Source organism: Pseudomyrmex gracilis, unplaced genomic scaffold (assembly GCF_002006095.1).
Source record: "Pseudomyrmex gracilis isolate BER0280 unplaced genomic scaffold, ASM200609v1 scaffold_46, whole genome shotgun sequence".
Lineage (NCBI taxonomy): Eukaryota > Metazoa > Arthropoda > Insecta > Hymenoptera > Formicidae > Pseudomyrmex > Pseudomyrmex gracilis.
Window position 1 is genome coordinate 912,392 of NW_018020630.1, and position 11,149 is coordinate 923,540.

An 11,149-nucleotide genomic window follows, 5' to 3' on the forward strand; every position below is an offset into this window, starting at 1 on the left:
GCTCTCTCTCTCTCTCTCTCTTTGAAAGAGAAAAAAACCTCTTTTCATAATTACAATTTAAGCTCAAGCATCTCTTTACATACAGACGAAACTATTTCGCCTGTTATGCCGTTGCAACTCTCTGAGAACGCGCTAACTTCAAAACGAGAGAGTGGTTCTAAGTCGGCGTTAATTGTTGCGGAAGTTATATGCGTAAGACGTCAAAGCGCGCAAAAAGAGAAGATTGTTTCGAGGCTTGCAACGAGGATTTCCAGGATTTCCGGCGAACAGTTTATCGCTCTCGCGCGCGCGCGCGCGATACGAAATTGCGAAGCGACGTCGTCTCTCACTGACGCAATCTCTATCACGAAAAACATAAATTACACAAGAGAGGTGATATCGATTGTCACAAAAAGGTCATATACGGTTTCAAGTTGCGATTTTTTTGTTTTACCGGATCATCTATTGCCCGGGGGTTACAAGGGAGATGCGCGCTTTTAATTGGACGCGCTGCTTCATTTAATTGAAAAAAACGGGAGATAAGCTCGGAAACAAAGTAAACAAGGCGCTGTATTATCGAGAACACGGACGGCATGAGCGGCGGCGGCGGCGGCGGCGGCGGCGGCGGCGTTGCTGCGGCTGCCGCATGCGGAACTTTTTTTTATGCGTCTTATCCGATGCAGTGCATTCACATTGCACCCCGCGGAATTACGCCTTTGGGGATAAATATACGTGCGAGTTTGCAACGGTGAAATTAGTTCTCCCGAGCGAGTTAAATTTCGTCCGGTTCTTGTCTCACACCCGGTGTCTCGCTTTCTCTACGATCTCGGCCTCTTCGTGCAACGAAGACACGAGACCGGTGTGGCGCCGATCTTTTCTTTAATTAAAGATTTCCATTTCGAGAGCGTTTTCTTACTAATCGCGTTATATGGTAGGTGCGTGTCGCGCCGAAAAGTATCTTATTCGTTACGGCACCCCGTGATACAAATCGACACACTGAGATATATAATCACCCGTTAATTAACCCGAAACATCAGGCTATTCCAATGCTTTGTAAACTTTTAGTATTGCGCGTGAATAAAACTTGCGATAGATAGATTAATATTAATTGAGGCGCGAGCAAATGATGATGCAAATCATCAAATTTACTTACGCACGTACATGTATCGAGACTCGTAATTTTCGCACGACTTGACTGAGAGATTGTCACAATATAATTAGATATCGTATAAAATTTGTGTTTTTACGTCTGTTTTATAGCTTTTGGATCTTCACGTACGATTTTTAAAACGAATGACCTTTCACCTAACGCGTGTAAAATCAAATGAATTTTCCGCGGAAATGAAATGTTAGTTAATAATTTCACACGCGGCGATATACGGGCAAACGTTGGATTTAAGTACTGTTTTCCCTGTTGGTGGAGCGATGAAATAATAGGCCGATGGAGATTAGTTTGATTATTGATTTCATCGGAGCTAACACCGGAATTGCCGTAAATGGCGCTTCGAATATTAATGCACATTGGATACGTGAGCGATATTCACGTTAATTACTTATCAATTTGTAATTAGGGATTATGGATTAAGGCGAGGATTTGCGTAATATAGCCAGATAGAGTACTATCCTGACGCCATGTACGCATATGTGAAAGTATGTGTGTGTGTGTATGCGCGTAAACTTCGAAATATTTTAAACGGCGTGGTAACGTTAAATCTGTCGTAAGTAGATTAGCCGCATAATCAGCCTATCATCGTAATAGCGCATTTTTGTTCTCAATATTTCATACTTAGCTCTCTTTCTCATATTTCATCTCTTTCTCTGTCTCGCGCGCATACGCCACTGTCATCAAAGAGCTGATATATAATTTGGGCGTCATATCCATTATAATTAGAGAGTTTTATTGTCATTAATATATTTAAGAGAGAGTGGGCGTGTGTGTGTGTGTGTGTGTGTGTATTTTATATTGAAGCACGCGTGTAAAACATGTCACTGAATTAAATCAAAATGGAAGAAACATCAGATTGCTTATCTTAAAAATAAATCACATCCGCTTTGTATGTGTGTAATAAATTTGTTCTTCAACAATTTTGCAATTTATTATTCTTTATTATAATTCAGTTCTTTATTCATTTTATAAAATTCATACGCACGTTTCGCGCATAAACTTGCGTTTATTAGCGCGCGATAAAATCTACGTTTTCCAGTAGATATTGTAAATCCCGCGCAAGCTTTGCATTTTGCAATAATAAGTAACCGCGTAAATCGAACGAATTGCCAATAAACGCGCGATTAATCGTTTAACGCTCGAGTTGCGAGGTAATCGGCGTCTTATGTGTGGGCGCCTTAATTATTTCGCGCTGCCGTAAAATCGAGATTCCGTTAATCCCGAAAATGTGCGCTCGCTCCGTCGTCGTCGTCGTCGTCGTCGTCGTTGTCGCCGGCGCGGCGACGTTAACGTAGCGTGTTCTAATGAGCAACTTGGTGTGCGCGCGCGAATCGATATCACGTTAATTCCGGAATATCCCGGCACCGAAACTGCGACTTCAGCGATAGCCAGCTCGGATTTCTCGGCAAACTTTCCGCGCGGTGAGCGAGCAAGCGAGCGAGCGAGCAAGTGAACGAGCGCACAGGCGAAGCGGGTTAAATTTGCGAGCTATTAAAGCGATGTTAGCAAGATGACATTACCGTGGCAGCGGCGCCGTGTGGATATTGCTCGGGAACCCGGATCCGATATTGTTGCAACAACAACAACCGCCAAGCGATGGAGAGATTTTAGAATCACGAAATAACGCTCGAAACTTAATATGTACGTGCGTACACGTGCGAAATTACGACTTCGATTTTTGTTGTGAAATAACACGCAATTCGATTTACGTGCGCAAATACGATTGACTTGTTGTCATATTGTCTCTCCTCTCGACAACCTATTTAGCGAGTTTGATAAACTTCCACGTTAATATTTGGACACATCAAAAGGCACGGTAGTATCTTGCGCCAAGTTCACGCGCAACGAAGTCGCGCACGAACGGCACATTTTTAAAGACACGTGACTAAAGTATAAAGTCACGTGACTTTAAAAACGTGTTATTTTTCCTTTTCTCCCTGACACGTGACTTTATTTCAGTCACGTTTTTAGAGACATAAGACTAAAGTAAAGTCACGTGACTTTAGTCACGTGTTTTATTTCCACTTCTACCTCTCACTAATTTTTGAGTTTGAATTTCATACGTTTTCTCTGACATTTCATATATGTGTAATATATGGTTTGTAAGACGTGCTTTGTTCCGCGTTTCTCTGTGTGTCGGCGAGTACTGTGACAGTTAAATTCGGTTTTTAAAGACACGTGATTATTCTTTATACATGGTATACACTAAAATGCACTGTTAAACGTAAAAGTCGTGAGATATTGAAAACAGGAAAGAACGTTGCGACTTTTTCAACTTTTTTGATAGAACAAACAAACAACCGTCTTCGCATATCGTTAGACAGTTTCTCAAATTTGCTACAATATTGCGTGTTTGCTTACGCGCGGAAAGAGAATGTTCTTTCTCTTACTCCGCGCGCGTGATATTGCGGATCTCTCTTCTTTCCCTCAATTTCATCAGACTTTCAGCGTTTTTTTTCCTTCCAATTTTTTTCGATTCAGAAAAGAGAGCAGCATTGTTTGCTGCGTTTGTAATTTCGCCATCGCAGAACGGAGGAGCGCATGTAATGCTCGCAATTAATTGTAAAGTAAGCGCGTGCAAGTAATTGCCTTGAAGGTTATTACAACGAATTACAGCAGCGGTGCGCCGCTGTACATTACAGTCAGCGTTAATTAGAATATCCAGGCAAAGAATGCCGCTGTACAGAGGAGCGGTGATGGTAATGTGGCGTATTTATTTGCTTCGTCCCTTCCCGCCACGGAGATTTCCACGTTTCTGCTCAATTTCCGCAAAGATAAATATAATTATCTTTTGCGACCTCAATAACAAGAATTATAACTATAAAACTTTTTACTCGTTGTTAATTTCTTGCGAGATAAAAAAAATGAAGAAGATTCTTCAATTTTTTCTCAATTTAGAAAAAAAACACTCACTAATTGGAATACAATCTTTGCTTTTTTTAACATATTTCATGTAAGTTATTGTGCGTATAAAAAATATAAAAACATAAATGTATTGAGTGACACCAACTGATGATAGTGTTATTCGCAACATCGTGAGAACGTAACATTAACAATTAATTATTACACCAAGTTTTGTTTCGCTCTCTCTCTCTCTCTCTCTCTCTCTCTCTCTTTTCTCGCTTCTCGCAACCATGTTTGTTTCAGAAACTTCTTGCGAAGAGATTTGGAAATGAGAAATGAATAATTGAGTCGATCTTTCAATTAAGTAGCGTTGCCTCGTGTACTCCAGCTAAGAATTTTAATTAACTCAGCAACTCAATTTGCTATCACAGTTCGCGTCACGGTTGATGCGAGAATTTTGAGATTGAATGAGGCGTGTGCGCGTTAACATCTCTCTTTTAACGTACACACAACAACGCGAGAAGATTTACCTCGCCATTAGCAGACGGGAAGCGGGAATGAAATCGGCTCACCGCACTTCGTGAAAAAATTATGAGTCCTACATTGTAAAACTTTTTTTATTTAATTAAAGTAGAAATTTTTGCAAACTAAAATGCCACGGAAAGTTACCTTTTAACTTGGATCGATGTATTATGGTCACACATTATTCATGAAACACGTGACGCGCGGTGCCAACAAAGACCTTGGAAAATCTCTATACAGAATCAAAATTACGGCTTGCGAAATTACGTCGTGTAATTAAAATCTTTGGTACATCGAGTTTTTACATGCTTCTTTCTGCAAATTGACGCTCGTCAAACGTGCGAGCGTATTTGTAATTTTGCGATAAAAAATTCCCGGTCATTTCGCACGTAATCTTTCATTTTCCCGGTTTATTATCCGTTTGACGTGACGGCGGAGACTCTTGTTCTCTTTCCAGGAATGAGAGAACGTATTATACATATTATGGACCAGTCTGGACTTAACGACAGAGGATATGTATTCAGTGAAGAGAAGTTTCGTCAGTCATAGAGCTTTGCGTTCGTCCGGCGGTAATTGCTATTAACTTGAATATCGAGCCGTCGTCGTCGTCGTCGTCATCGTCGTCGTCGTCGCAACTCCGCTTCGAAGTTCATGCCAAATCGCCTCAACTAAACCGCGCGGAGACATCCCGCCGGTTATAACTAGGCCGCGCGTTCGCGAAAGTGTGGACGGGTCCTATAATTATTGCGCGACGTGTTCACAAGCGAGAGGGCGGAAGTGGGAGAACTTGGTCGTGTCTTCCGTTCGAGAGAACTTCCGGACGATATTGATGAGCCGTGGGGAGCAGCCTGTTAACGCGATTGTTCGAGCGGTTCAGCAAACAATCGCGAGCGAGCAAGTGCGAGCTATGGTTTGATTCTGCGATTTGCCCATTGAAGTGAACAGCGTGTTCCTCGGAGGTTTATTATTAGTTGTACCGTAAGAGGAAAGATTGACGCGAGAACCAGACTGCGTGCGATGATAATATAATTATACGAGATATGATATGTAAGTAATATTTCGCGGACAGACTTCAAAAATGTGACCTAGTTGAACAGACTGGATCTGCGCGACTTTAAAATCGAATAAAATTTCCGCAAAAAATCAATATTTTTTCAATTTTGTTTATTTTTTTGTAATCGAAAGTTTGAACAATTTTCTGCTCCGATAAAAAAATAAATTGAAAAAATCTTCAGTTGTTTCAAAAATATAAGCGTTTAAAAAAAAACCTAATTTTCACCAGAATCTAGGAGACCCATGTCTGTCCGCAAAGAGTTAAAATTGTACACACACACACACACATATTGAAGTTACTAATTATTATTTATTATTATTATTTTTAGTTACTTGTTATTTTGTTAAATAATATTCAAAATTTGTTTGTTGATTGCATGGGCGGAACAATACATGAAATATATATGTATGTATATATATATGTGTACATATACAGGTAAATATGTGTATATATAGTTTGGTATTAAGTTGAAAGTACGGTAAACGCGTAACTCCGCCGTTTAGCTTGCAAACGGAAGACGTGTAGTTGATTTACTATTACGACGCTTGCACAGAGGCAGCTTGTGGATCAAAGGATGCTGCCGGAACTTTAGATCAAAGTTTTCACGTTACTGAGGAATCCTCGAAAAGCCACGCGAGCAAAATTATGCAATCATATCTCTACGAATATTTGACTTCAACGGCACGACTGTGCGGTGAGAGTCCCGCAGTTTCCGTCTCGACTCTTGGCGCGACGGGGCGTGGTGTGTAATACAACTCATAACGTATAATTACGTGCGTCTGATTAAACATTATAATTGGTAGTTGTCCTCGCGATCCGTCCTTCGGCTGTGATAAAATCGGTTTTAACTGTCATTGGACACATATGATTCGATTACAGGTTGCGACGTAACTGTAATATGACGCGCGAGTGTACGTACACACATACGCGAGGTAATATAATAATGTAATATCGATGCGATGAATGTGTGTGTGTGCATGCGTCATGTGCCGGATTTTTCGCACCTTTTCGTGCCCGATCATGTGTGACGAATGTATGTCTGATGCAAAAATTCTCTTCACGCTTGTACGATAATGAATAATTTGTCAAATAAAATAACAATTTGACCGACAATTTTGTTGATATCTTTTATTGATTTTTGTCAACAAAATTTTGCAGTTTAACGAGCCTCGTGCGCGATTTTAATTGCGATAACTTTCTCTATACGCGACAACTCCACTTGCGCGTCACAAGAAAGAAATTAATATACACAAAAGTTTTAATGTGTTACGCGCTCCAGATCGCGAGTTATGTTACGACTTCACTAATTTCAAACGTGCGCGCGATAGTGCTGTTTGTGTATCGAAAACTTTTTAATGTACATATAACACAGTTTTGATTATTTCGCAAGAAATCAAAATGAATATAACGAAAATCTCAAGTGCAATGTGATGGTGTTCACTGCTTTTTGTTAAGTAAAAGTGTGTTACGGTTTTTTTATAGTTTTAAAATGTTCATTGTTATTTACAATGGAAGAAATATATAAATTATACTGTACATAATATAAATAAATAAATAATAAATTGATATATTTTTTATTCACTTGACAACTTAAATGTATGTAACACACGTGCGCCGTGATTTAATGACTTTTAAAATTGCCTGATTTTTGCTTGCGGAAAATAAATACTGTCACTCTGCTAACGATTAACGGAAACTGCGTGATAACGTGATGAATTGTGTCGAAAATAAATATCGACAATAAATATCGTGCAAATTGACGGTTAGTAAACTATCTTCGTGCCGTTATTTTGCGGAAAACAATTAAAATGATTTTTATATACTAAATACAGTTTTTATATGAACGTTAAAATTATTGAGTAACGCAAATTTATGTGACAAATATGTATTTGTGTGTGTGCACACATATGTACTTATAATAACATATAATAAATATAACATATCTTCTTTCTCGCACATCAAGAAAGATTGACTTATACTACTGGCACGTGACATATTTATTGATTTACACAATTTAACGTTTAAATAAATTTTATTGCTACACAAAAGCACATCCATTTACGTTTTTACACAGAAAAAAAAAACCAGTTTTGCTGAGATTACCAAATTTTTTGGTAATTTCAATCAAAATTTGGTTTCCAGAACACTTTATTTAATTTAAAAAAAAAAAAACAAATTTTGGTTATTTCAATAAAACTGGTTTTTTAATGTAGACAAATGTAAGCGGTTTTTTTCTCAATTTGTTATTATTACTTGAAATTTAAAACAGATCAACTATTTATTTGTCCGGGAACTTTGAAATCGTTTCTTGTTTCTCAAATTTTGCTTTGATCTCGAGTGGCGTAACTTTAACACGGTTTGCCGTTTAATAATCGCGACTTTTGATCAATTACACGCGAAGACGCGTACTGATAGTCAAAGCAGCTTTAGGCAACTTTCATTTATCCGTCAACGTCTGAAAAGCGAGCGAATCGTGTTTGTTAGAGATGACGGATGCAAATTAGGAAGCGTGGTCGAGGTCGAGGATAATATTTCCAAGGAAGCAAACTTAATCACGGGTAGCTCTTTAATAATCGCTTCTTGCATAACCGAGAATTTCCACGCAGCGCGACGGCGTAGTCGATATTCTCTCGCCGCGCGCGCGGTTTAATCTTTTCAAATAATTAATTAATTTACCGTGTGTACAAAAATTTATTCTTTTTCGCGTGTTACACACACACACACACATACGCCGATTCTTACCGCGCGTGCGCGCGATACGCTGTTGTTTCGCGCGCGGCAGTTTCGTTTACTGCAAAATCCGCTTTCTGTAATCCACACGTGTCATTCAGTTATGCTAATTAATACGACAAAATTGGTAGACCGTTAGTTGGTTTCCAGCCAACATTCCCGGGAAAATTCGTAACACGTTGGCGCTGTACTCGTTTAACTCTGTGTAAATGGCCGCCTCGAAGTTGCCTGCTAACTGCGATTATAGTGATGCCAAGGGCAGATTACATGTTGGTTATATACGCAACATAGTTCGTCGTTTTCGTGTCAAACGAGTCGTGAGGGAGAGACGCGCGTGGTAGTATTCTCACTTCGTGTTATTCTCTCGGCGAGAGATATATAATATACGTATAACAAACTCTCAGCTGTTTTCTTAATCAAAAATAAATACACCGGCGCGAGTTTGTTCAAAACAAAGTTGTTGGCAGCAACAACGTTTCTGAATATCTGGTGATTATTAGCGTGATGATTTTTTTTTTTAATTTCTTGCGTAGAGAGAAGATGAACGAGATGGAGCAGATTCCTGAGGGTTGAGATTGGTCGCCGATCCTCGAGAGATGACCGGTCGGAGGATGCAGCCGAGCGCCTCGCTGTTTGGCGTAATCGCCATTATCCTCGCCGTGATCATTGCTACCGCGTCAGGTGAGTGATTTTTAACGTACGGAATTATATTGTTTCAATCTTCCGTGTTTTATTTTTAATCCTCTTTCATTAGTAATCGGTTGAAACAACGGAGCGCGCCGTTTATAACTGTGAATACTTTGCGATTTAATATCATTAAACAAACAAACGGTTCATCTGGTTTTTTAGTTTATCGGAATTGCGAGGATTTTTAATTAACCTGAATACCTGTAACTCCGCGCGCTCCGTGAGCGTCGAGTTGTAACAATAGCAAACGACCGTGGCCAAGCGAGAGAGATAAAGAGAGCGAAACTCTTTTGTAACTACCCGAGCCCGTTGTTCTATACGATCTTGCGAGGATAACCCCAGCGGAGTTTACCTTCTTTGCCCTTCCTGGCAATCACCATCTCATAGGCGAACGTTTCCCCGCGCAGTTACGTTACGCCCTGGTGAAACCCGATAATAACAGAGACGAGAGTGCTCAATATTGCTTAATGTTCCCCGAAGGAAGGATAAATTGAGATGTGTGTGTTGTTTCTTCTTTTTCTTTTTGAGAACGTTCGAGAGAGAAAAATGACGAGATAGAGTTTTCGCAAAGATCTAAAATATCAGCGATTTATTGTATTGTTATATACGTGCGTGATTTCATATCACTTGTGTGTTAATTGTGTGTTATTAAAAATAAAATTGATTGATGTGAATTACGTAACGCGCGTGCATATTAGATACAAAATTTAAACCTTCGAAGATCCGTACAATGTGAGAAAACTGCGTCTCCGTGTCTGCGAGGAATAATCCGGGTAATTTTCTTCTTCGCACGTCTCGCGAATTTGTCTATCACACGTGACATGCGTAAATCCCTTGCTGACAAATTGCGGAGCGCGAAGACGGGCGCGCGCGCGTTTACTTCGGCATGTCCGACCGATTGCGCGGAATGGTTGGCGGTAAAACGCGTCTGGCTCGAAAGTAGAAAAGGGAATTAGGTGCGAAAATTTTTCGCACAAACGCGGCGAATGAAAAATGATATTTTACTTATGCATCGGTTACTCGGAGGGTCGAGAGAGAGAGAGAGAGAGAGAGAGAGAGGGAGAGGGAGAGGGAGAGAGCTCCGATCTCCCTATCGTAAGCTATCAATCACAAGGAACAAACGCTAAAGTGTATCTTTATTTTGCGGCGTTCTGCATCGCGCGCTCACAGCTAATCGCCGAAATTTTGCACGAATCACCTGCACACTCTCTCTCTCTCTCTCTCTCTCTCTCTCTCGCGGCAATGGCGCTTTTAAGCGCTGGCTGCCGATATCGCACGGCGACGATCAATCACTCGCAACAGTCAGTGTGTATTCAGGTCGCGAGATCGAAGAAAAAGCGCCTCTTTCCCTCTCCCCTTTCCAACGGGGATCGGCAACAAAACCCAAGACGAGGCGAGCGTCTTATCTAATATCGTGGGATATAGTGTTGCGCTCGAAGTACATTCAGCGAGAGATCGGATATCGCGCCGCGCGCGCACGAATAGGGCCGGTCGCAAAAAGTAATACGTTTCCCGGAAATCACGTGAATACGAAAGGTAATTGGACAACATTGAAATATACGTATACTTCACCGAGAAAGCACCGCCGATCGATGCTCTCACAATACCTACATTTTTAAAAACGGTTCAATTTTTATTAACTTGTTTCTCTCCGGATGTAGTACGTCTTGAATGAAGATAAATCGAATGGAGCAAATATAAAAATCGAGATAAAACAATTTTCCTCTAGAAGTAAGAATTGCTCAAAAGAATCATTCGGTGTATACGCGCGCGCGCAGCTTCTCTCTTAAAATAAATTATTTTTCAAAACCATATCCTTTTCCAAGAAAATCCGCGGGTTGATTGAACGCGGAGAACACGGAACAAAGTAAATCGTGAAATATTGACTTTTTTACAAGAGAATCGCGCGAAGGAATATCCAGCAATATCTGCAGATTTCCGGCGGAAATCACTTTACACATGTCCGACGTTTTATAAATCATTGGGCGAACGTCATCGGAGCAGTCAGATACACGCACACAACGTTAACTGGACACGATCGATCGATCACTCCGCGACGCAGAGCGCGGCGCTAAATTGTTTCGGAACGACGACGAACGAACGTCACGTTGTTGTTGCTGTTGCCATTACAGCCCGGGCGCTATCAACGGTGATTTGATATCGACTCC

The 11,149-nt window shown here is 40.5% G+C and overlaps 1 long non-coding RNA gene across 1 annotated transcript in view; it reads left to right on the top strand.

Annotated features, from left to right (window-relative positions):
- Positions 1 to 8,906, top strand: part of LOC109853332 — a 117,861-nt gene extending 108,955 nt beyond the window's left edge. The window contains exon 4 of the long non-coding RNA XR_002250103.1: positions 8,828 to 8,906. This is a non-coding gene — a long non-coding RNA (uncharacterized LOC109853332). The remainder of the gene's footprint in view (positions 1 to 8,827) is intronic.
- Positions 8,907 to 11,149: the final 2,243 nt, after the last annotated feature.